We start from the raw sequence: 25,481 nt of genomic DNA, 5'->3' as shown, positions 1-25,481 counted from the left end.
GTTTCAGCTTTCTACTTATGGCTAGCCAATTTTCCCAGCACCATTTATTAAATAGGGAATCCTTTCCCCATTTCTTGTTTCTCTCAGGTTTGTCAAAGATCACATGGCTGTAGATGTGTGGTATTATTTCTGAGGACTCTGTTCTGTTCCATTGGTCTATATCTCTGTTTTGGTACCAGTACCATGCTGTTTTGGTTACTGTAGCCTTGTAGTATAGTTTGAAGTCAGGTAGCGTGATGCCTCCAGCTTTGTTCTTTTGACTTAGGATTGTCTTGGAGATGCGGGCTCTTTTTTGGTTCCATATGAACTTTAAAGCAGTTTTTTCCAATTCTGTGAAGAAACTCATTGGTAGCTTGATGGGGATGGCATTGAATCTATAAATTACCTTGGGCAGTATGGCCATTTTCACGATATTGATTCTTCCTATCCTTGAGCATGGTATGTTCTTCCATTTGTTTGTGTCCTCTTTGATTTCACTGAGCAGTGGTTTGTAGTTCTCCTTGAAGAGGTCCTTTACATCCCTTGGAAGTTGGATTCCTAGGTATTTTATTCTCTTTGAAGCAATTGTGAATGGAAGTTCATTCTGATTTGGCTCTCTGTTTGTCTGTTACTGGTGTATAAGAATGCTTGTGATTTGTGCACATTAATTTTGTATCCTGAGACTTTGCTGAAGTTGCTTATCAGCTTAAGGAGATTTTGGGCTGAGACAATGGGGTTTTCTAAATATACAATCATGTCATCTGCAAACAGGGACAATTTGACTTCTTCTTTTCCTAACTGAATACCCTTGATTTCTTTCTCTTGCCTAATTGCCCTAGCCAGAACTTCCAACACTATGTTGAATAGGAGTGGTGAGAGAGGGCATCCCTGTCTTGTGCCAGTTTTCAAAGGGAATTTTTCCAGTTTTTGCCCGTTCAGTATGATATTGGCTGTGGGTTTGTCATAAATAGCTCTTATTATTTTGAGGTACGTTCCATCAATACCGAATTTATTGAGCGTTTTTAGCATGAAGGGCTGTTGAATTTTGTCAAAAGCCTTTTCTGCATCTATTGAGATAATCATGTGGTTCTTGTCTTTGGTTCTGTTTATATGCTGGATTATGTTTATTGATTTGCGAATGTTGAACCAGCCTTGCATCCCAGGGATGAAGCCCACTTGATCATGGTGGATAAGCTTTTTGATGTGTTGCTGAATCCGGTTTGCCAGTATTTTATTGAGGATTTTTGCATCGATGTTCATCAGGGATATTGGTCTAAAATTCTCTTTTTTTGTTGTGTCTCTGCCAGGCTTTGGTATCAGGATGATATTGGCCTCATAAAATGAGTTAGGGAGGATTCCCTCTTTTTCTATTGATTGGAATAGTTTCAGAAGGAATGGTACCAACTCCTCCTTGTACCTCTGGTAGACTTCAGCTGTGAATCCATCTGGTCCTGGACTTTTTTTGGTTGGTAGCCTATTAATTGTTGCCTCAATTTCAGAGCCTGCTATTGGTCTATTCAGGGATTCAACTTCTTCCTGGTTTAGTCTTGGAAGAGTGTAAGTGTCCAGGAAATTATCCATTTCTTCTAGATTTTCCAGTTTATTTGCGTAGAGGTGTTTATAGTATTCTCTGATGGTAGTTTGTATTTCTGTGGGGTCGGTGGTGATATCCCCTTTATCATTTTTAATTGCATCGATTTGATTCTTCTCTCTTTTCTTCTTTATTAGTCTGGCTAGTGGTCTGTCAATTTTGTTGATCTTTTCAAAAAACCAACTCCTGGATTCATTGATTTTTTGGAGGGTTTTTTGTGTCTCTATCTCCTTCAGTTCTGCTCTGATCTTAGTTATTTCTTGCCTTCTGCTAGCTTTCGAATGTGTTTGTTCTTGCTTCTCTAGTTCTTTTAATTGCGATGTTAGAGTGTCAATTTTAGATCTTTCCTGCTTTCTCTTGTGGGCATTTAGTGCTATAAATTTCCCTCTACACACTGCTTTAAATGTGTCCCAGAGATTCTGGTATGTTGTATCTTTGTTCTCATTGGTTTCAAAGAACATCTTTATTTCTGCCTTCATTTCGTTATGTACCCAGTAGTCATTCAGGAGCAGGTTGTTCAGTTTCCATGTAGTTGAGCTGTTTTGATTGAGTTTCTTAGTCCTGAGTTCTAGTTTGATTGCACTGTGGTCTGAGAGACAGTTTGTTATAATTTCTGTTCTTGTACATTTGCTGAGGAGTGCTTTACTTCCAATTACGTGGTCAATTTTGGAGTAAGTATGATGTGGTGCTGAGAAGAATGTATATTCTGTTGATTTGGGGTGGAGAGTTCTATAGATGTCTATTAGGTCTGCTTGCTGCAGAGATGAGTTCAATTCCTGGATATCCTTGTTAACTTTCTGTCTCGTTGATCTGTCTAATGTTGACAGTGGAGTGTTGAAGTCTCCCATTATTATTGTATGGGAGTCTAAGTCTCTTTGTAAGTCTCTAAGGACTTGCTTGATGAATCTGGGTGCTCCTGTATTGGGTGCATATATATTTAGGATAGTTAGCTCTTCCTGATGAATTGATCCCTTTACCATTATGTAATGGCCTTCTTTGTCTCTTTTGATCTTTGATGGTTTAAAGTCTGTTTTATCAGAGACTAGTATTGCAACCCCTGCTTTTTTTTGTTCTCCATTTGCTTGGTTAATCTTCCTCCATCCCTTTATTTTGAGCCTATGTATGTCTCTGCGTGTGAGATGGGTCTCCTGAATACAGCAGACTGATGGGTCTTGACTCTTTATCCAGTTTGCCAGTCTGTGTCTTTTAATTGGAGCATTTAGTCCATTTACATTTAAGGTTAAGATTGTTATGTGTGAACTTGATCCTGCCATTATGATATTAACTGGTTATTTTGCTCGTTAGTTGATGCAGTTTCTTCCTAGCCTCGATGGTCTTTACATTTTGGCATGTTTTTGCAATGGCTGGTACCGGTTGTTCCTTTCCATGTTTAGTGCTTCCTTCAGGGTCTCTTGTAAGGCAGGCCTAGTGGTGACAAAATTTCTAAGCATTTGCTTATCTGTAAAGGATTTTATTTCTCCTTCACTTATGAAACTTAGTTTGGCTGGATATGAAATTCTGGGTTTAAAATTCTTTTCTTTAAGAATGTTGAATATTGGCCCCCACTCTCTTCTGGCTTGTAGAGTTTCTGCTGAGAGATCTGCTGTTAGTCTGATGGGCTTCCCTTTGTGGGTAACCCGACCTTTCTCTCTGGCTGCCCTTAAGATTTTTTCCTTCATTTCAACTTTGGTGAATCTGGCAATTATGTGTCTTGGAGTTGCTCTTCTCGAGGAGTATCTTTGTGGCATTCTCTGTATTTCCTGGATTTGAATGTTGGCCTGCCCTACTAGGTTGGGGAAGTTCTCCTGGATGATATCCTGAAGAGTGTTTTCCAACTTGGTTCCATTTTCCCCCTCACTTTCAGGCACCCCAATCAGACGTAGATTTGGTCTTTTTACATAATCCCATACTTCTTGCAGGCTTTGTTCATTTCTTTTTCTTCTTTTTTCTTTTGGTTTCTCTTCTCGCTTCATTTCATTCATTTGATCCTCAATCGCTGATACTCTTTCTTCCAGTTGATCGAGTCGGTTACTGAAGCTTGTGCATTTGTCACGTATTTCTCGTGTCATGGTTTTCATCTCTTTCATTTCGTTTAGGACCTTCTCTGCATTAATTACTCTAGCCATCAATTCTTCCACTTTTTTTTCAAGATTTTTAGTTTCTTTGCGCTGGGTACATAATTCCTCCTTTAGCTCTGAGAAATTTGATGGACTGAAGCCTTCTTCTCTCATCTCGTCAAAGTCATTCTCCATCCAGCTTTGATCCGTTGCTGGCGATGAGCTGCGCTCCTTTGCCGGGGGAGATGCGCTCTTATTTTTTGAATTTCCAGCTTTTCTGCCCTGCTTTTTTCCCATCTTTGTGGTTTTATCTGCCTCTGGTCTTTGATGATGGTGATGTACTGATGGGGTTTTGGTGTAGGTGTCCTTCCTGTTTGATAGTTTTCCTTCTAACAGTCAGGACCCTCAGCTGTAGGTCTGTTGGAGATTGCTTGAGGTCCACTCCAGACCCTGTTTGCCTGGGTATCAGCAGCAGAGGCTGCAGAAGATAGAATATTTCTGAACAGCGAGTGTACCTGTCTGATTCTTGCTTTGGAAGCTTCCTCTCAGGGGTGTACTCCTCCCTGTGAGGTGTGGGGTGTCAGACTGCCCCTAGTGGGGGATGTCTCCCAGTTAGGCTACTCAGGGGTCAGGGACCCACTTGAGCAGGGAGTCTGTCCCTTCTCAGATCTCAACCTCTATGTTGGGAGATACACTGCTCTCTTCAAAGCTGTCAGACAGAGTCGTTTGCGTCTGCAGAGGTGTCTGCTGCGTTTGTTTAGTTTACTGTGCCCTGTCCCCAGAGGTGGAGTCTACAGAGACAGGCAGGTTTCCTTGAGCTGCTGTGAGCTCCACCCAGTTCGAGCTTCCCAGCAGCTTTGTTTACCTACTTAAGCCTCAGCAATGGCGGGCGCCCCTCCCCCAGCCTCGCTGCTGCCTTGCTGGTAGATCACAGACTGCTGCGCTAGCAATGAGAGAGGCTCCGTGGGTGTGGGACCCTCCCGGCCAGGTGTGGGATATGATCTCCTGGTGTGCCTGTTTGCTTAAAGCGCAGTATTGGGGTGGGAGTTACCCGATTTTCCAGGTGTTATGCGTCTCAGTTCCCCTGGCTAGGAAAGGGACTCCCTTCCCCCTTGCGCTTCCCAGGTGAGGCAATGCCTCGCCCTGCTTCAGCTGTCGCTGGTCGGGCTGCAGCAGCTGACCAGCACCGATCGTCCGGCACTCCCCAGTGAGATGAACCCAGTACCTCAGTTGAAAATGCAGAAATCACCGGTCTTCTGTGTCGCTCGCGCTGGGAGTTGGAGACTGGAGCTGCTCCTATTCGGCCATCTTGCTCCGCCCCCCAACTTGGGCCTCTCTTGTTCTTAATCTTGAACTTTTTCTTGTTCTTCAGGGTTCTTACAAGTATATTTACTTATGGAATAAACATCTGCAGTGACCCTGAAGAGGGACTCTAATGGGAAACATCTTACGTTCTCTAGTTTGATACGTTGGGAGGAGAAGAAAGTAGGAACAGACTGAAGATTAAAGACTGTGAAATGAGGTTATCCTTGCTAATCTAGAATGTAGCCTCTTCAAATAATTTTGAGGAGCCACTGACTTGTGGGAAAGTCCACCCTTCACTCTGGGCCAAAAAATCATTTGAAGGTCCTTTCAGTTTTTTGATGTATTTTAGGCCCTCCCATTGAACTTGGAAAACATATTGAAATAATCAAATGTACAATGTTTCAGCTGAGCAGGTTATATTCTGTTAAGTAATTTAAATTGCATGTGCCATTTAACATATCTTTATCTCTGCAGATTGTATTCTAATAGGCAAATTTAGTTTCCCTGTGTGAAAGTTTCTTGCTGATTTTTGGAAGGTTTGTGTGTTATTATTCATGTCCTTATTCACCAAAGAGGAGAGTGGTAAGATGGCTAGAAAAGATGTTCAGACATAACATTCCATCACTGGAGAAGAGAGTGGGAAAGAGACTTGGCCAGACTGTTGCCTGCTCTGAACTGTAATTGTCCCATATGTGATGTTATTTAAGACAAAATAACCCAGATGGTGTCAAAGGTACTGATGCCTGTCTACCATGTTTTGTTGCCTTTGGGAAGTCTAAGGGTAAAACGCCACCTCCTTGAATAGGAGTGAATTTCAGCTTTCCAAAAGAAATAGGCAGTCACACTGTTATCCTCATAAACAGGCAAGCTTTCACAAATAGTCAAACTTGGAACCTTGCCTGAGGAGAGTAGAGAACTGTTCCATATATATCCCTGTCTTCTAGAAGCTGAAGCACTAGATTTAAAAGGAGAGTTCGGTTCGAAGGGACTCCCACTGAGTCAGGGAGGGAAAGGAAGGTCTCCCTTTAGCGGGAGCTCAGGGGCCTCTAGATAGTAAAAGAACCCAGATCCAAGCAAAGACCAGTCTAACAGTGTGCTCATATCCAACAGTGTGTGCCCATGAACTCCAAATCTGTATTTATCTGAGGTCTATTTACCTCCCCTGTACATTCTTTACCTAATTTTCTTATTATCAAAGTTTGAGAGGTTTAAACTAGGCACTTATAATAAAGGTTTAGGGAAATGGCTGTAAGTCTGTTTTTTTGAATTGTTCTTGTTGTTACGTGACAGTTCCCTAAAAGAATTTAGACAAACCTACGGCCTTTGTCATGTATTTTTAACATTTTTTGTCTTTATTATTTTATTAATATACATGTACGTATTTTCAAAGCACATGTGATAATTTGGTATACTCATATAATGTGTAATGATCAAATCAGGTTAACTAGTATATCCATCACCTTAAATATTTATCTTTTCTTTCTGCTAGGAATATTCTTATTATTCTCTACTATCAATTTGAAGTGCTCAATATTTGAAATGTTCCATCTATGTTCAACAGATTATTGTTAACTATAGTTACCCTACTGATCTATGGAACTTATTTCTTTTATCTTTTTTCTTCTAACTGTATATTTGTACCCATTGATCAACCTCTCTTCATCCCTCCTGCCTCCTACCCTTTTTTTTTTTTTCTAATTATACTTTAAGTTCTGGGGTACATGTGCACAACGTGCAGGTTACATATGTATACATGTGCCATGTTGGTGTGCTGCACCCATTAACTCGTCATTTACATTAGGTATATCTCCTAATGCTATCCCTCCCCGCTACCCCCTCCCCACAATAGGACCCAGTGTGTAATGATCCCCTTCCTGTGTCCAAGTGATCTCATTGTTCAATTCTCACCTGTGAGTAAGAACATGTGGAGTTTGGTTTTCTGTTATTGCAATAGTTTGCTGAGAATGATGGTTTCCAGCTGCATCCATGTCCCTACAAAGGACACAAACTCATCCTTTTTGATGGCTGCATAGTATTCCATGGTGTATATGTGCCACATTTTCTTAATCCAGTCTGTCACTGATGGACATTTGGGTTGATTCCAAGTCTTTGCTATTGTGAATAGTGCCACAATAAACATATGTGTGCATGTGTCTTTATAGCAGCATGATTTATAATCCTTTGGGTATATCCCCGGTAATGGGATGGCTGGGTCAAATGGTATTTCTAGTTCTAGATCCTTGAGGAATCGCCACACTGTTTTCCATGATGGTTGAACTAGTTTACAGTGCATCAACAGTGTAAAAGTGTTCCTATTTCTCCACATCCTCTCCAGCACCTCTTGTTTCCTGATTTTTTAATGATTGCCATTCTAACTGGTGTGAGATGGTATCTCATTGTGGTTTTGATTTGCATTTCTCTGATGGCTAGTGATGATGAGCATTTTTTCATATGTCTGTTGGCTGTATGAATGTCTTCTTTTGAGAAGTGTCTGTTCATATCCTTTGCCCACTTTTTGAGGGGTTGTTTGTTTTTTTCTTGTAAATTTGTTTGGGTTCTTTATAGGTTCTGGATATTAGCCCTTTGTCAGATGGGTAGATTGCAAAAATTTTCTCCCATTCTGTAGGTTGCCTGTGGTAGTTTCTTTTGCTGTGCAGAAGCTCTTTAGTTTAATTAGATCCCATTTGTCAATTTTGGCTTTTGTTGCCGTTGCTTTGGTGTTTTAGACTTGAAGTCCTTGCCCATGCCTACGTCCTGAATAGTACTACCTAGGTTTTCTTCTAGGATTTTCAAGGTTTTAGGTCTAACATTTAAGCCTCTAATCCATCTTGAATTAATTCTCGTATAAGGAGTAAGGAAAGGATCCAGTTTCAGCTTTCTACTTATGGCTAGCCAATTATCCCAGCACCATTTATTAAATAGGGAATCCTTTCCCCATTTCTTGTTTTTCTCAGGTTTGTCAAAGATCAGATAGCTGTAGATGTGTAGTATTATTTCTGAGGACTCTGTTCTGTTCCATTGGTCTATATCTCTGCTTTGGTACCAGTACCATGCTGTTTTGGTTACTGTAGCCTTGTAGTATAGTTTGAAGTTAGGTAGCGTGATGCCTCCAGCTTTGTTCCTTTGGCTTAGGATTGTCTTGGCAATGTGGGCTCTTTTTTGGTTCCATATGAACTTTAAAGAAGTTTTTTCCAATTTTGTGAAGAAAGTCATTGGTAGCTTAATGGGGATGGCATTGAATCTATAAATTACCTTGGGCAGTATGGTCATTTTCACAATATTGATTCTTCCTATCCATGAGCATGGTATGTTCTTCCATTTGTTTGTGTTCTCTTTTATTTCACTGAGCAGTGGTTTGTAGTTCTCCTTGAAGAGGTCCTTTACATCCCTTGGAAGTTGGATTCCTAGGTATTTTATTCTCTTTGAAGCTATTGTGAATGGGAGTTCATTCATGATTTTGCTCTCTGTTTGTCTGTTACTGGAGTATAAGAATGCTTGGGATTTTTGCTCATTGATTTTGTATCCTGAGATTTTTCTGAAGTTCTTGTCAGCTTAAAGAGGTTTTGGGCTGAGACAATGGGGTTTTCTAAATATACAGTCATGTCATCTGCAAACAAGGACAATTTGACTTCTTCTTTTCCTAACTGAATACCCTTGATTTCTTTCTCTTGCCTGATTGCCCTAGCCAGAACTTCCAACATTATGTTGAATAGGAGTGGTGAGAGGGCATCCCTGTCTTGTGCCAGTTTTCAACGGGAATGTTTCCAGTTTTTGCCCATTCAGTATGATATTGGCTGTGGGTTTGTCATAAATTCCTCTTATTATTTTGAGATACATTCCATCAATACCGAATTTATTGAGAGTTTTTAGCATGAAGGGCTGTTGAATTTTGTCGAAGGCCTTTTCTGCATCTATTGAGATAATCATGTGGTTTTTGTCTTTGGTTCCATTTATATGCTGGATTACATTTATTGATTTGCATATGTTGAACCAGCCTTGCATCCCAGGGATGAAGCCCACTTGATCATGGTGGATAAGCTTTTTGATGTGCTGCTGGATTCAGTTTGCCAGTATTTTATTGAGAATATTTGCATCAGTGTTCATCAGGGATATTGGTCTAAAATTATCTTTCTTTGTTGTATCTCTGTCAGGCTTTGGTATCAGGATGATGTTGGCCTCATAAAATGAGTTAGGGAGGATTCCCTCTTTTTCTATTGATTGGAATAGTTTTAGAAGGAATGGTACCAACTCCTCCTTGTACCTCTGGTAGAATTCGGCTGTGAATCTGTCTGGTCCTGGACTTTTTTCATTGGTATGCTATTAATTATTGCCTCAATTTCAGAGCCTGCTATTGGTCTACTGAGGGATTCAACTTCTTCCTGGTTTAGTCTTGGGAGAGTGTAAGTGTCCTGGAAATTATCCATTTCTGCTAGGTTTTCTAGTTTATTTGTGCAGAAGTGTTTATAGTATTCTCTGATGGTAGTTTGTTTTTCTGTGGGGTCGGTGGTGATATCCCCTTTATCATTTTTTATTGCACCTATTTGATTCTTCTCTCTTTTCTTCTTTATTAATCTTGTTAGTGGTCTATCAATTTTGTTGCTCTTTTCAAAAAACCAGCTCCTGGATTCATTGATTTTTTGGAGGATTTTTTGTGTCTCTATCTCCTTCAGCTCTGCTCTGATCTTAGTTACTTCTTGCCTTCTGCTAGCTTTTGAATGTGTTTGCTCTTACTTCTCTAGTTCTTTTAATTGTGATGTTAGGGTGTCAAGTTTAGATGTTTCCTGCTTTCTCTTGTGGGCATTTAGTGCTATAAATTTCCCTCTACACACTGCTTTAAATGTGTCCCAGAGATTCTGGTATGTTGTATCTTTGTTCTCATTGGTTTCAAAGGACATCTTTATTTCTGCCTTCATTTCATTATGTACCCAGTAGTCATTCAGGAGCAGGTTGTTCAGTTTCCATGTAGTCGAGCAGTTTTGATTGAGTTTCTTAGTCCTGAGTTCTAGTTTAATTGCACTGTGGTCTGAGAGACAGTTTGTTATCATTTCTGTTCTTTTACATTTGCTGAGGAGTGCTTTACTTCCAACTATGTGGTCAATTTTGGAATAAGTGTGATGTGGTGCTAAGAAGAATGTATATTCTGTTGATTTGGGGTGGAGAGTTCTGTAGATGTCTATTAGGTCTGCTTGGTGCAAAGTTGAGTTCAATTGCTGGATATCCTTGTTAATTTTCTGTCTCATTGATCTGTCTAATGTTGACAGTGGGGTGTTAAACTCTCCCATTATTTTTATATGGGAGTCTAAGTCTCTTTGTAAGTCTCTAAGGACTTGCTTTATGAATCTAGGTGCTCCTGTATTGGGTGCATATATATTGAGGATAGTCAGCTCTTCCCGATGAATTGATCCCTTTACCATTATGTAATGGCCTTCTCTGTCTCCTTTTATCTTTGATGGTTTAAAGTCTGTTTTGTCAGGTCAGATTGCAACCCCTGCTTTTTTTGTTTTCCATTTGCTTGGTAGATGTTCCTCCATCCCTTTATTTTGAGCCTATGTGTGTCTCTGCACATGAGATGGGTCTCCTGAATACAGAAAAGTGATGGGTCTTGACTCTTTATCCAATTTGCCAGTCTGTGTCTTTTAATTGGACCATTTAGTCCATTTACATTTAAGGTTAATATTGTTATGTGTGAACTTGACCCTGTCATTATGATGTCAGCTGGTTATTTTGCTTGCTAGTTGATGCAGTTTCTTCCTAGCATCGATGGACTTTACATTTTGACATGTTGTTGCAATGGCTGGTACCTGTTGTTCCTTTCCATGTTGAGTGCTTCCTTCAGGATCTCTTGTAGGGCAGGCCTGGTGGTGACAAAATCTCTAAGCGTTTGCTTGTCTGTAAAGGATTTTATTTCTCCTTCACTTATGAAGCTTAGTTTGGCTGGATATGAAATTCTGAGTTGAAAATTCTTTTCTTTAAGAATGTTGAATATTGGCCCCCACTCTCTTCTGGCTTGGAGAGTTTCTGCCGAGAGATCTGCTGTTAGTCTGATGGGCTTCCCTTTGTGTGTAACCCGACCTTTCTCTCTGGCTGCCCTTAACATTTTTTTCCTTTATTTCAACTTTGGTGAATCTGACAATTATGTGTCTTGGAGTTGCTCTTCTTGAGGAGTATCTTTGTGGCATTCTCTGTATTTCCTGAATTTGGATGTTGGCCTGCCTTACTAGGTTGGGGAAGTTCTCCTAGATGATATCCTGCAGAGTGCTTTCCAACTTGGTTCCATTTTCCCCAGCACTTTCAGGCACCCCAATCAGATGTAGATTTGGTCTTTTCACATAATCCCATACTTCTTGGAGGCTTTGTTCATTTCTTTTTACTCTTTTTTCTCCATACTTCTCTTCTTGCTTCGTTTCATTCATTTGATCTTCAGTCGCTGATACTCTTTCTTCCAGTTGATCAAGTCGGTTACTGAAGCTTGTGCATTTGTCATGTAGTTCTCATTTTATGGTTTTCATCTCTATCAGTTATTTTAAGGACTCTCTACATTGATTATTCTAGTTATCCATTCATCCATTCTTTTTTCAAGGTTTTTAGTTTCTTTGCGCTGGTTACATAGTTCCCCCTTTAGCTCTGAGAAGTTTGATCAACTGAAGCCTTGTTCTCTCAACTCGTCAAAGTCATTCTCCATCCAGCTTTGTTCCATTGCTGGTGATGAGCTGCATTCCTTTGGAGGGGGATATGCGCTCCAATTTTTTGAATTTTCAGCTTTTCGGCACTGCTTTTTCCCCATCTTTGTGGTTTTATCTGCCTTTGATCTTTGATGATGGTGACATACTGATGGGGTTTTGGTGTGGGTGTCCTTTCTGTTTGTTCGTTTTCCTTCTAACAGTCAGGACCCTCAGCTGCAGGTCTGTTGGAGTTTCCTTGAGGTCCACTCCAGATCCTGTTTGCCTGGGTATCAGGAGCGGAGGCTGCAGAAGATAGAATATTGCTGCACAGCGAGTGTTGCTGTCAGATTCTTGCTCTGGAAGCTTCGTCTCAGGGGTGTACCGTGCCATGTGAGGTGTGAGGTGTCGGTCTGCACCTAGTGAGGAATGTCTCCCAGTTAGGCTACTCAGGGGTCAGGGACCCAGTTGAGCGGGCAGTCTGTCCATTCTCAGATCTCAACCTCTGTGTTGGCAGATCCACTGCTCTCTTCAAAGCTCTCAGACAGGGGCATTTACCTCTGCCAAAGTTTCTGCTGCTTTTTGTTTAGCTATGCCCTGTCCCCAGAGGAGGAGTCTACAGAGGCAGGCCAGCCTCCTTGAGCTGTGGTGGGCTCCACCCAATTCGAGCTTCCCAGTGGCTTTTTTTACCCACTTAAGCCTCAGCAATGGTGGGTGCCCCTCCCCCAGGCTCGCTGCAGCCTTGCAGTTAGATCTCAGACTGCTGTGCTAGCAATGAGGGAGGCTCCATGGGCGTGAGACTCTCCAGGCCAGGTGTGGGATATAATCTCCTGGTGTGCCTTTTCCTAAGATGCTTGGTAAAATGCAGTATTAGGGTTGGAATTAATGGATTTTCCAGGTGTTGTGTGTCTCAGTTTCCCTTGGCTAGGAAAAGAGATTCCTTCCCCCTTGCACTTCCCAGGTGAGGTGATGCCTCACCCTGCTTCAGCTCCCACTAGTCGGGCCGCACCAGCGGACCAGCACTGATTTTCCGGCACTCCCCAGTGAGATGAACCCGGTACCTCAGTTGAAAATGCAGAAACCACTGGTCTTCTGTGTCACTCACGCTGGGAGCTAGAGGCTGGAGCTGTTCCTATTCGGCCATCTCGGGCGTGCCTCCTGCCTCCTACTCTTCCTGGCCTCTGGTAACCACAAAACTACTCTCTATCTTCATAAGATCCAGTTTTTTGGCTCCTACATATAAATGAGAACATGTAATATTTGTCTTTCTGTGCTTGGCTTACCTCACATAATGACCTCTGGTTCCCATCCATCCATGCTGCTGCAAATGACAGGATTTCCTTCTTTTTGAGGCTGAATAATATTTCATTGTGTAAATAGACCACACCTTCTTTGTCCATTCATCCATTGATAGACATTTGGGTTGATTCCATATTTTGGCCATTGTGAATAGTGCTGCAATAAAAGTGGGTGTACAGAATATATCTTTGATATATTGATATGGTTTTGCTCTGTATTCCCATGCAAATCTCATCTCAAATTGTAATCCCCATGTGTTGAGGCATGGGGTGTGGAGAACCGGTGGAAGTGATTGGATCGTGGGGATGGCTTCCCCTATGATGTTCTCATAATAGTGAGTGAGTTCTCACAAGAGCTGATGGTTTTACAAGTGTTTAACAGAGTTCCCCCTTCACTCACTCTCTCTCTTGCCACCATGAGAAGATGTGCCTTGCTTCCCCTTTACCTTCAACCATGATTGTAAGTTTCCCAGCCATGAGGAACTGTGACTTAATTAAATATCTTTTATTTATAAATCACCCAGTCTTAGCATTATCTTTATAGCAGTGTGAAAACGGACTAATACATATATTGATTTCCTTTCTTTGGGGTATATACTCACTAGTAGGACTGCTAAATCACCTGGTAGTTCAAATATTTTTGAATTTGTTTTGCTAGTATTTTGTTGAGAATTTTTGCATTTATTTGCATCAGTGATACTGGCCTGTAGTTTCTTTCTTTCTTTCTTTCTTTTCTTTCTTTCTTTCTTTCTTTCCTTCTTTCTTTCTTCCTTTCTTCCTTTTTTCTTTTGTGTGTGTGTGTGTGTCCTTGTCTGGTTTTGATATCAGGGTAATACTGGCCTCATAAAATGAGCTTAGAAAAAATTCCATCTACTTCAATTTTTTTAAAAGTTTGAGTAGAATTGGTATTAGTTCTTTAAGTGTTTGTTAGAATTCAGCAGCAAAGCCATCCACTCTTTGACTTTTCTTTGATGAGAGACTTTTTATTATGGTTTCAATCTCATTACTTGTTATTGGTTTCTTGAAGTTTTCAGTTGTTTTTTTTTTATTTCTGATTTAATTTATATAGATCTTTTTTTCTTGGTTAGTCTAGCTAACAGTCTGTGGATTTCATTTGCCTGTTCAAAACTCTAACATTTTGTTTTAATGATCTTCTGTATTGTTTTTCAGTCTCAATTTTATTTACTTCTACTCCAATGTTTATTATTTCTCTGCTTCTACTAATTTTGCGTTTTGTTAGTTCTTGCTTTTCTAATTCCTTGGGGTTCATTATTGGGTTGTTTATGTGAAGTCTTTACACTTTTTTGATGTATATATTTGTTGCTATAAACTTCACTCTTAGTACTGCTTTTGCTGTGTCCCATAGATTTTGGTGTGTTGTATTTCCATTCTCATTTGTTTTAACAAATATCTTAAATTTTTTCTGAATGTCTTCATTGACTCATTGGTTGTTCAGGAGCATGTTGCTTAATTACCATGTGTTTGTGTATTTTCTGAGGTTCCTCTTGTTATGGATTTCTAGTTTTATTCCATTGTAGTCAGAAAGGTACCTGATGTCATTTTTACCCTTCTGAATTGGTTGAGTCTTGTTTTGTGGACTTATAGTTTATTCTGGAAAATGTTCCCTGTGCTGAGGGAAAAAAAAAGTGTACTCTGCAGTTGTTGGATGAAATGTTCTATAAATGTCAGTTAGGCCTATTTGGTCCAGTGTGTATTTTAACTCTGATTTTTGTTATTGATTTTCTGTCTGGAAGATCTGTCCATTGCTGAAAGTGGGTTGTTGAAGTCCCCTACTAGTATTGTATTGCAGTCTGCCTCTCCCTTCAGATCTATTAATGTTTGCTTTGTACGTCTGGGTGCTTCACCACTGGGTACATATATACTTAAAATTGTTATATTCTCTTGCTGAATTGACCCCTTTATCATTATATAGTGACCTTCTTTGTCTCTTCTTATAGTTTTTGTCTTAAAATCAATTTTTTTCTGATGTATAGATAGCAACTCCTGCTCTTTTTTTGTTCCATTAGCAGGAAATATCTTTTTCCATCTCTTCACTTCCAGTCTGTGTGTGTCTTTACAGATGAAGTAAGGTTTTTGTAGGCAGAATATAGTTGGGTCATCTTTTTGTATTCATTCACCCACTCTGTCTTTTAATTGCAGAATTGAATTTACTTACATTCAGTGTTATTGTTGATAAATAAGGACTTACTACTGCCATTTTGTTGTTTGTTTTCTGGTTGTATGATCAATTCTCTCTTCCTTTCTTACTGTCTTCCTATGTGGTTCAGTGATTTTCTATAGAGTATGTTTTCATTCATTGCTTTTTATTTTTGATGAATCTATTATAGGTTTTTGCATTGTGGTTATTATCAGACTTAACAAAAAAATCTTATAGATATAATAAGTTATTTTAAAGAGATGACAACTTATTTTAGATTACAAATAGAATAGAAACAGAGGCAAAGAAACACAAAGAAAACACCTAAACTTTAACTCCACTCCCATTACATTTTGACTTTTAGTTACCTCAATTTACATATTTTATATTACCTATCATTTAGCAGGTTGCTATAGCTATTACTGTTTTTGATCAATTTTTCTATTGGTCTGCATACTAGAGTTATGAGTGGACTGCACACTATCATTGCAGTAATAGAGTATTGCATTAGTCAGGCTTCTCTAAAGGGATGAAACTAATAGGATGGAGATACATAAAGGGGGAGTTTATTAAGGAGTATTGACTCACACGATCACAAGGTGAGGTCCCACAGTAGGCCATCTGCAAGTTAAGAAGCAAGGAAGCCAGTCGCAGTCACAAAACCTAAAAAGTAGGAAGCCGACAATACAGTCTTCAGTCTGTAATTGAAGGCCCAAGAGTCTCAAAGCTGAAGAACTTGGAGTCCGATGTTCAAGGGCAGGAAGCATCCAGCATGGGAGAAGGATGTAGACTGGAAGAATAAGCCACTCTCATCTTTTCACATTCCTCTGCTTCTTTTTGTTCTGGCCAGGCTGACAGCTGATTAGATTGTGACCACCCAGATTGAGGGTGGGTCTGCCTTTCCCAGTCCACTGACTCAAATGTTAACCTTCTTTGGCAACACCTCACAGACATGCCCAGGAATAATACTTTTCATTCTTCAATCCAATCAAACCGACACTCAATATTAACCATCACAAGTATTCTGGGTTTTATACCTTGAAAAGTTTTCTTTCTGCAAGTTAGTGGGGTTTTTTTCTTTGTTTTCTTTGTTTTGTTTTTGTTTTTGTTTTTTACATTATTTTTTATTATTATACTTTAAGTTCTAGGGTACATGTGCATAACGTGCAGGTTTGTTACATATGTATACTTGTGCCCTGTTGCTGTGCTGCACCCATCAACTCGTCAGCACCCATCAACTCGTCATTTACATCAGGTATAATTGATGAACTCCCTTTAACATTTCATGGAAGACAGGTCTGGTGTGATGAATTCTCTCAGCTTTTGTCTGGGAAAGACTTTATCTCTCCTTTATATTTGAAGGATAATTTTGCTAGATACAGTATTCTTAAATGGTGGTTTTCTTCTTCGGCACTTTGAAAATGTTGTTTCACTTCCTTCTGGCTTGTTTCCTGTTGAGAAGTCTGTTGCTAGACAATTGGACTTTTTATTGTTGTTATTTGCTTTTTTTTTCTTACTGCTTTTAGGGTCTTCTCTTTGTCCTTGACCTTTGAGAGTTTGATTACTATATGCCTTGTGTTAGTCTTATTTAAGTCAAATCTGTTTGGCATTCTCTGATCTTCCTGTATCTGTACCTTTATATCTTTCTCAAGTGTTGGGAAGCTTTCCATTATTATTTTTTGAGCAAGATTTCTACCCCTTGCCCTTGCTCAACTCCCTCTTGAACACTAATAATTCTTACATTTGGTCTTTTCTGTATCTTGTAGTCAATCTTTATTCTTTTTCATTTGTTTTTCTCCTCTAACTGTGAATTTTCAAATAGACTGTCTTCAAGCTCAGTGATTATTTCCTCTGCTTGATCCATTCTGCTGTGGAGAGTCTCTAATAAATTTTTCAGTTCAGCAAATGTATTTCTTGCTTCTAGGACTTCAGTTTCATTTTTTAAAACTATTTCAATCTCTTTGCTAAATTTCCAGATAAACTTCTGAATTCCTTTTTTGTGTTATCTTAGAGATCACTGCGTTTTCTTAAAATTGCTATTTTGAATTTTTGATAAAGCTCACGTATCACTGTCTCATTAAGATCAGTTGCTGGTTCCTTGCCTCATCCATTTGAGGAAGTCATGGTTCCCTGTTTACTGTTGTTTCTCATCAATGTACATCTATGTCTTTGCATTGAATGATTGGTTAATTATTCCAGTCTTCTCTGTCTAGTTTATTTTGTCTTTATTGGATATGTTTGCTTAGAGATTTTTTTGGAATTTACTCATTAGATTTCTTTTTTATTTTTCCTGTTAGGTCACTGCCTCCATTTAGCACTAGATGGTCCCTTAATCCCAGCTTTGCCTCAGTTCTAGTAACTGATCAGAGCATTACCCATCCTGTATGGGCAAGATCTCAAAGAAGACATTTCAGCAGTTTGAGAAGTGCTGGCTAAGTGCTTATGACTGAGGGACCCATGGAATGTACCTCCTATTGCATGGTGCTGCTAAACAGCCACTCTGATTTGGTGTCTCCTTTGGTAGAACTACAGAATAGAGTTACCAGGACATGGGATGGTCATCCTACCTCACCCCTTTGTCCCTGACTGTCCTCAGAGGTACTTCTCCCTTCGGGGACTTCCAATAATTCCCTTGAGCTGAGGCAAGGACAGGTATTTTGCCAGGGAACTCAGGAGGGGAAGGTAATTGTCTACCTTGATCTCACTTATTTTCAGTGTAAAAACTGAGTCAGAGGAATTTTCTACACACTTAGTATCAGGCAGATTGTGGGGGGGGGCACTAAAGATGCGGAAGTCTGATTCTCTTACCATCTTCTCAAAGTTTTTTCTCTTCTCTATGGCCCTGGGAACTGTCTCATTGTCATATTTGAGTTCTACGATATTGTTGGTAATAATCTCAGCACCATATGTTTGGTGTTTTGGTGTTCTTTGGGGGTGAGGGTAGTGAAGCCTACTTGCTTCTATACTGACATTTTGGTTCCAGAAATCTAGAGGAACTTCTCATATAAAACTGGCAATTAAAAGTTTTCATTATAAATTTAAAAATAATTTCAAAGAACATAACTAATACGTTTTAAATATTGACATTTTCAGATAAAATATTACATTATTTTTTAAATACATTACATAGAATATTGAAATTTTATACGCTTCATCAATTTGAAAATAGATAAGCTCTTCTTTAACAGTCAAAATTTTACATCATTTGTTTTCTTCTTTGAACTCATATTTCAAATTCCCTTCCCCCATAGAATTTTGTCATGATGTAAATTGTATGCCTGAAAGTATTTTATAAGGCTGGGCATGGTGACTCATGCCTTTAATCCCAGCACTTTGGGAGACCAAGGCAGGCAGATCACCTGAGGTCAGGAGTTGGAGACTAGTCTGGCCAACATAGTGAAGCCCCGTCTGTACTAAAAATACAAAAACTAGCTGGACATGGTCGTGGACACCTGTAACCCCAGCTTCTTGGCAGACTGAGGCAGGAGAATTGCTTGAACCCAGGAGGCGGAGGTTGCAGTGAGCCAAGACCGCGCCACTGCACTCCAGTCTGGGAGACAAGAGTGAGACTCCATCTCAAAAAAAAAAAAAAAAGAAAGAAAAGAAAGGAAGAAAAGAAAAAGGTAAAGAAAGTATTTTATTGATCACTGTATCCTAATTCTCTGCAAAATAAATAAATAAATAAATATACATTTTTATTTAATTTCCAGAGGCTATAAGGATCTAAATGCTAAAGCATTTTTTCTGGATTAAGTTATTATTCTAATTTGTATTTGTATGTGATAAAAAGTATATTTTGTCAGGAACTATATTTCCTAATGAGGTAGATGTGGTTTTTTAAAAATATATAGTTAACATATACATGGATGAACATTTTTTATTACTAGTGTGAGATAGGATTTATTATCGATTTTATTCCTTTTTTAATGTAAGCCCTGAGACAACTGCTCACATATATAAGTAAATGTAAATGCAGGAAGCTTTATTGTAGTAATGTCCTTCACTTTCTTTTAATTCTTTACAAGTTATGTACAAAACAAAAACAGTAATCAATCAACAAAAAAATTAATTTAAATCCTCTGACAACTCCATAAAATCTTCCTGTACTTTTAATGAAAGCAAAGAATTGGAACCACCTGAGTTGCAAGAGGATTTGTTACCAATCGCTATACTTGTTTCCTTTCTTAACACCAGCGCCAGTATTTTGAATTACCCCTTTGGCTGGCCCATAGACGCTTTTCCTGTTACTCCTTAGCATGCCTTCAGGAACCTCCAGGGAAATGTACACCCTAGTTTGAGATCATCTGGGATAGGTGAGAGCAGTTACACCCTGAGGAAATTAGTCTTGAGATAGATAAATACTATTTGCAGAATGGCTGACAGTACTTGAGGGACAAATGACTAGCTGAGGTGGCAATGAGATCCAGGGCATATTTGTGGAACTATTTAACATTCCATGAAGACTCCCAGAAATATTGGGTGAGAAAGAAAGAATTCCTTGAAGTCACTGTGATGGGATCCCACAGTGTTTTGAGTATGTAAATAAAGTAGCATTTAATTTTAACTAACAGAGAAAATACAGCTGTTTTTCCTTATTCTCTCATGAATCATCCAACAACAACAAGAAAAGAACAAAAAGACAAACATCATCCTCAATAAAAACCGTGAAATATCTGTCTCTGAACCTCATATGAGAAGTGGAGTGGCCATATGCAATGAAGATTTTTTTAAAAAACATTTGAAGCGATTTATTCTGACCCAAATATGAGTGACTATGACCCATGACACAGCCCTCAGGTGGTCCTGAGAACATGTGCCCAAGGTGCTTGGGGTACAGCTTGGTTTTATATATTTTAGAGAGGCATGAAACATCAATCAAATACACATCAGAAACACATTGGTTTGGTTCAGAAAGGTGGGACAACTCGGGCTGGGCGCGATGGCTCACGCCTGTAATCCAGCACTTTGGGAGGCCGAGGCGGGCAGATCATGAGGTCAGGAGTTTGAGACCAGCCTGGCCAATATGGTGAAACCCCGTCTCTACTAAAAACACAAAAAGTGGCCAGGCGTGGTGGCACACACCTGTGACCCCAGCTACTAGGGAGGCTGCTGAGGCAGAAGAATTGCTTGAACCCAGGAGGCAGAGGTTGCAGTGAGCTGAGATCACGCCACTACACTCCAGCCTGGGCAACAGACTTCCAGGTAAATTTAAATATTTTCTGATTGATAATTGGTTGAGTTTATCTAAAGACCTGGGATCAATGGAAAGGAATGTTTAGGTTAAGCTAAAGGGTTGTGGAGACCAAGTTTTATTGTACAGAGGAATCTCTCAGATAGCTGACTTCGGAGAGAGAGCGGGTTGTAAAATGTTTCTTATTAGACGTAAAAGGGTGCCTGGTTCTTAGATGATTATCTACTGGATCTGCAAAGAAAGGAAGGAAAACAAAGGGGGAAGGGGATTCTCTATAGAATGTGGATTTTTCCCACAAGAGACTTTGCAGGACAACTTCAAGGTATGGTAAGGAAATATATTTTGGGTTTAAATACTTTTTCCTTGTCTTGTAGTGTTATGCCAGAGTCAGATTGAAAAGTAAGTCATGATATATAGGGTCAAATAAAACCCATCTGATGAGGATTTATGATTTGTAAGACATGACTCCCTAGACCCCCTAGGTAGGAATTTGGGCAAGATAAAATATCAGAGCTTAGTCCTCAGTTCCCCTCCTGGCCAAAAAGCATTCCACTGAATGTACATACCGGCCAACAGCAGCAGGTCCCATGGCACTAGGAAGGGTTATTCCTAGAGTTGTCTGATCTGGTCATTTAGTGAGGTCCCACGTGCTAGGATGGCTCATTCCCAGAGTAGTCTGGTTGATGGTCATAGTTTTGAATATTAGCAATTTGGATAATTGGGGGAAGACATGGTTTGACCTGATGTAATAGCCAATTGTTTAAGGGGTGAGATGGAGTCAGGTCTAGGGTTTAGTCTAAAAAAACACATTCCAGATTAGATCCATTTTCTGAGCGATCATGATCTGGGTCTTTAATTGTGCCTTTCCTTCTGTTGTATCTGGCATAACATTTACAGGAAATATATAATGCTAATAGAGTGACAAATACCATAAAGATAGCAAGGATTAGGCATCCAAGAAGGTTATCGGTAGAGTCAAAGGGCAGTAAACAACCTAACAAGCCAAAAAAATCAATGCATGCATCATCATACACTTTGATCAGACTCCCAGTGTGTTTACCCTCCTCATCAAGCGTTATTTGAAACTTGTGATAAATCTACTTGAAAATTGTAGGACTGACATTAAATTAGAATTTAATAAATGTAATCTCTTTTCTAGCCAATTTATCTCCATTGGCATAGAATCCTGAGGAGGGTATAAATTAAATGCAAGAAATGCCTGGTCCTTGGTGTCTAAAATTGTTATAGACTTGTTAACAGTAGACAAATCTATTCCCCACCCCCCCCTCACTTTTGTATTGCACCGTATACTAGTATTTGGGAGAAAAAAGGTTTGGTCACAGGAGAAGTCATATAATTCTACAGTGTCATTTTTCCCTCGGCAGGATTCCCTACGGCTGAGGGCCTGAAGAGTCAAAAGATTTATAGCCAATTAATTGGTCTAGGCCAGATAGGAATGGATGTGGACAGGCATTTGTTACCTCTTAAAATTATTAAGTAAAAAGCCAGCAGAAAAACCAAAAGGAAAAGTTATAAGACTGACTTATTTTTAATTTCAAGCTTAGCTGCTGTGAGCTTGGATTTTGTTACAGACTTATAGCCATTAGCTATACAAAACATAAGCATTGTTCTGAAAAATTAAAAAGAGAGAGAGAGAGAGAGATTTATCTTCACAACTCTCAATTGGGAGTATTATACCCAGGAGCCTTTGTTACAAGGTATTTTATCTTGTTAGTAAATATTTTCCTTTAATTTTATAGTAAGCAGAAAATTTTTATGGTTGGGGTGAATGCAAAAGTGACACATTAATAGTTTAGAAGGCAACTAAACTTATTTCACCAGCTGTGTAGGCATTTTTGTACCCCCTTCTTGATTTGGAGGATTTGATCTTGTCCTAATTTTATCCTCTAAAATCGGCCCTTCCAATCTTATGTACCCACCTCTTTCGCAGTAGTGCCTGGGCCTAGAGGGAGGTAGCTTGTTTAGTTTTAGCAACAGAGGATTAGCAGTGAAACAGGTCTGGGCCCAGTGGGATGCCAAATGAGAGAGATTCATGTCTCTGGTCTTCAGAGTACCATGATTTTTGTTTCCTTGGGAGTAAAACAAAAAGGGATAAATAATATTCATAACTTAACAATTTTAAGAGTAATGTGTAAGTCAGAACAGAAAAAGGAACCTATTCCATTTGGGCACCAACTAAAACCATGAAGAAAAATTATAATCTGGTACTTTCTAGAGGATTATTATAGCCAAGAAATAATGATTTAATATGCACTTAAAAAATTAGGGCTGAAGTCTATTATTAAACACTACGCTTGCCCTTGAAACAATTTTTTAGCCGGCTTTTTTATTAAAGGGAATATTATAGCAAGGCCAATTTGTGTGCAAGGTTAGTTTTCGGCTTATTATGCTTGCCTGATTATTTGCATAAAATACAACAAGAAATTGACTGGCCATATAGACTCCTTTTAAAGTTGGTTTTGCTGAAACTTTACCTAAGAATAGGCTATTTTAGTTTCAGTCTTGGTAAAATAATCAGTATTTCTAATTGTTTAAAAAAAAAAAAACTATTATTGAACTTCTACAGACAACTATATTGCCATAAAATTACAATCTGAATTTTGGAGGATTCAGAAAGGTAAATTTGCTTATAAAAACATACCTTACCCAAATGACTTAAAAGAAAAAGATTTTCCCGATCCTCCTTTAACCAGAGCAGCAGCTTTTAAGATAAGATGTTTGTTTACCTTGGAAATGTTATTTACAAACCAAACAGCTTATGAGAGTTATTAGACACTATAGAATTTAGCAGCTTTTCACAATTAGTCCTAGGAAAAAAGCTGTCTGCTTATTAGGTAACAAGATTTTATGTAAACCAATTTTATTTCATCATGGAACTTTTTGGGAAACATAGGGGTAACTTCAGTTAATATTCCATAGCAATGCAGTAAATGCCCCATCAAGTAGAAATTCTCTAGCTCAGTCATTACTGAAAAGCACTCACAGCTTAGTGTTGTTCTTGTTTTTGTTGTTGTTGTTGTTGTTGTTGTTTTTCTGAGACAGAGTTTTGCTCTTGTTGCCAGGCTGGTGTGCAATAGCACGTGATCTCGGCTCACTGCAACCTCCTCTGGTGAAAAAGATTTGGGTTCCCAGCAGGGAGTTGCATCTGTAAGACTTTAGATAATTAGTAAAAGTTACAGGAGCCAAGAAAAGATGAAGGAGAGAGCCATCATTCAAAGCCAGTTCCACCAGAGGAGAAGCTCGAACTCGGTGGGGCTTCAGTGGGCCCTGTTGGTACCTTAGCTCCAGTTTTGGGCAACTCCTTTGGTGTCTTGAGTCTTCTCTGAGGCTCCACGTGTTTGGGCACCAGATTATTGTCAATGAAAAGAGTCAAACTCTGTAAAGTATTTGAAGAAATTTATTCTGAGCCAAATATGAGTGACGATGGGCGGTGACACAGCCCTCAAGGAGGTCCTGAGAACATGTGCCCGTAAAGATTTTTTTTTAATTGGGGTATGGGGAAGATACCAAGTCAAGATGCATGTGGTTACAAATAAGAATTTTTAAAAAGGCAGAATAAACATCTTGTAATAACTTAATAAGAAATGTATAAAAGAAGAAAAACATATTGAAATGTATATCATGTTCTTAAACAGAAAAATTCAGTATAACAATGTCAGCTCTTCCTTAGTTAATCTACTATTTTTATGTGATCCTGATAAAACGGCCAACAGGAACTAAAGTTAGACAAGCTGATTATAATGTATCTATGGGGAGAAGAAAATTCAAGAATGATGGATTAGAGATTTAAATGTTAGACCTAATACCATAAAAATCCTAGAGGAAAACCTAGGTAGTACCATTCAGGACATAGGCATGGGCAAAGACTTCATGTCTAAAACACCAAAAGCAACGGCAGCAAAAGCCAAAATTGACAAATGGGATCTCATTAAACTAAAGAGCTTCTGCACAGCAAAAGAAACTACCATCAGAGTGAACAGGCAACCTACAGAATGGGAGAAAATTTTTGCAATCTACTCATCTGACAAAGGGCTAATATCCAGAACCTACAAAGAACTCAAACAAATTTACAAGAAAAAAACAAACAGCCCCATCAAAAAGTGAGCAAAGGATATGAACAGACATTTCTCAAAAGAAGACATTCATACAGCCAACAGACACATGAAAAAATGCTCATCATCACTGGCCATCAGAGAAATGCAAATCAAAACCACAATGAGATACCATCTCACACCAGTTAGAATGGCGATCATTAAAAAGTCAGGAAACAACAGGTGCTGGAGAGGATGTGGAGAAATAGGAACACTTTTACACTGTTGGTGGGATTGCAAACTAGTTCAACCATTATGGAAAACAGTATGGCGATTCCTCAAGGATCTAGAACTAGATGTACCATATGACCCAGCCATCCCATTACTGGGTATATACCCAAAGGATTATAAATCATGCTGCTATAAAGACACATGCACACGTATGTTTATTGCGGCACTATTCACAATAGCAAAGACTTGAAATCAACCCAAATGTCCACCAGAGACAGATTGGATTAAGAAAATGTGGCACATATACAGCATGGAATACTATGCAGCCATCAAAAAGGATGAGTTTGTGCCCTTTGTAGGGACATGGATGCAGCTGGAAACCATCATTCTTAGCAAACTATCACAAGAACAGAAAACCAAACACCGCATGTTCTCACTCATAGGTGGGAACTGAACAATGAGATCACTTGGACTCGGGAAGGGGAACATCACACACTGGGGCCTATCATGGGGAGGGGGGAGGGGGAAGGGGGGAGGGATTGCATTGGGAGTTATACCTGATGTAAATGATGAGTTGATGGGTGCTGATGAGTTGATGGGTGCAGCACAGCAACATGGCACAAGTATACATATGTAACAAACCTGCACATTATGCACATGTACCCTAGAACTTAAAGTATAATAATAATAATAATAATTTAAAAAATAAATAAATAAATAATAAATAAAAACAATGTCAGCTCTTCCTTAGTTAATCTACTATTTTTATGTGATCCTGATAAAACGGCCAACAGGAACTAAAGTTAGACAAGCTGATTATAATGTATCTATGGGGAAAAGAAAATTCAAGAATGACCACAAAATTCTAAAAAGGGAAGATGATAAGGAAAGAATGTAATTAAAACACTGTGCTGCTATCACATGAATAGACGTATCAATGAAACAGATTAGAAAGTCTAG

At 39.1% G+C, this 25,481-nt stretch overlaps 1 long non-coding RNA gene across 4 annotated transcripts in view; it reads right to left on the bottom strand.

The window, feature by feature from the left end:
- Positions 1–24,293, bottom strand: part of LOC144330368 (uncharacterized) — a 32,302-nt gene extending 8,009 nt beyond the window's left edge. Inside the window, exons 1-4 of one of the 4 annotated variants that reach the window (XR_013396451.1) lie at positions 23,537–24,288; positions 23,243–23,412; positions 22,179–22,328; positions 9,236–13,046 (exon numbers count right to left, since the gene is read on the bottom strand). This is a non-coding gene — a long non-coding RNA (uncharacterized LOC144330368). Of the gene's footprint in view, positions 1–9,235; positions 13,047–22,178; positions 22,329–23,242 lie in introns of those variants that run through there. The other 3 variants (XR_013396452.1, XR_013396450.1, XR_013396453.1) reach the window with 3 other exon arrangements.
- Between the last annotated feature and the right edge of the window lie 1,188 nt (positions 24,294–25,481).

The sequence above is a fragment of the Macaca mulatta genome, chromosome 1 (genome assembly GCF_049350105.2).
Source record: "Macaca mulatta isolate MMU2019108-1 chromosome 1, T2T-MMU8v2.0, whole genome shotgun sequence".
NCBI lineage: Eukaryota > Metazoa > Chordata > Mammalia > Primates > Cercopithecidae > Macaca > Macaca mulatta.
This window is presented reverse-complemented; position numbering and strand designations above follow the sequence as displayed.